We start from the raw sequence: 1,470 nt of genomic DNA, 5'->3' as shown, positions 1-1,470 counted from the left end.
CCGATATCAACACGCGCACATCAAATGATATCGCCATCATCCTTACATGTATACCGTCGTATGGAAACATATGCAACGGGAATGATTTTGACTGAGACCGATATGGTAACCCTAGTTATAATCCACAATTCATTGTTGCGAGCCATGTGCCCAAAAGGAGGRGGTGGATGTTGGCGACCTCTGGTCTAAACCAGCTAACGCTACATGCCTTAAAGCCAACGGAAAAAATAAATTTTTTGAGGGTTAGCCTTTGGCGTGGCCTCYACGATYGTGTGATTTAMCATCACTGGACTATTTTTAGGGATTATGTGAAATCGATTGTCAACGGTGAAAATTTAGAAATGGTTGACGCCTTGGAAGCAAATACKTAGCACATTATTGCTGAAATATAGCCACAATTACCACGGCGATCCCTTGTCCGAATTCATTTTCTATAAAATGTTTTCACATAGTTTCTCTACGCACACTACTGTGCGCCGCGGAGTCAGCTGGGCTTTTGCAATGATGTGTCAGCAACGGTTGGTGAGATGGTTACGGCTGTTGTATGCTGCCACTGTGTGCTGACCTATGTTTGACAGGTTTTTGAAAACAAAAATATTTTTTTTATTTTACTTTGACTTCAGATTCTTTTAAGTCGTGCGTTCGTGTCCATTGGTTTTTGTTAATTTAACAGAAGGCGTGTGGTTTTTTATGTTTTGTGATTACAATATCTTCATTGCTGTTGTCATTGTTTTCGCTTTTAATTTYTTGTCACTCAATATTTACGTTGTTTACGTAAATTAAAGTAGGCAGCTAAGTGTGTCCGCGACTTAATATTCCAAGGTGTGTCGGCCAGGCAAGTAAATGATGTAAAATGCATAACTTTTGCAAAAAAGAGGAGGCTTAAAATGATTTTTTGCTCATGTCTTTGCTGTTGTCAAACGTTTGCCGCTGCATCAAATTAGTTGGCGGCCGGTCATCCATTGTTGGTGGTTATGTGCAAAAAGTGGCATTAGCAGACAGACGTAGATGGAATTGCAAGCGTGTGTTTCGTTTTGTTTTCTAAACATCAAAGATTGACTAACCTAGTGGCATAGAATTCACGGCAATGTACTGCCGGCAAAAAGATTGTCAACAAGTTGTTATAGTCGTCAAATAGTAATTCACCAATCAAGTAATATTTTCAGGCGAATAATTTTCACTGGAAATCCTTCACAAAAACGCTGACCACTGAAAGAACTAGTTTAGACTGTTGTCCACTAGTAATAATGTACAATATATATTTTAGTTTAATAATACAAAGACAAACATTTGATCTTGCTTAGCAGATGAAGGTTAAGAAAAAMTCAAAGAGAGTTTCACTCTTCAAAATCATTAACGAGATTAAGTTTGGTCCCCATGTTGTTGTAATTCGCTTATATCATCAAATTATTATGGAATGAAAATTTCGGGTTGTGTTTAGTATCGCGCCGGTTAATTTTGGCTCACCGT

This window comes from Bactrocera latifrons, unplaced genomic scaffold (genome assembly GCF_001853355.1).
Source record: "Bactrocera latifrons isolate USDA-ARS-PBARC rearing strain unplaced genomic scaffold, ASM185335v1 scaffold_183, whole genome shotgun sequence".
In the NCBI taxonomy this organism is placed as follows: Eukaryota; Metazoa; Arthropoda; class Insecta; order Diptera; family Tephritidae; genus Bactrocera; species Bactrocera latifrons.
Note: the sequence above shows the minus strand (reverse complement) of the source record.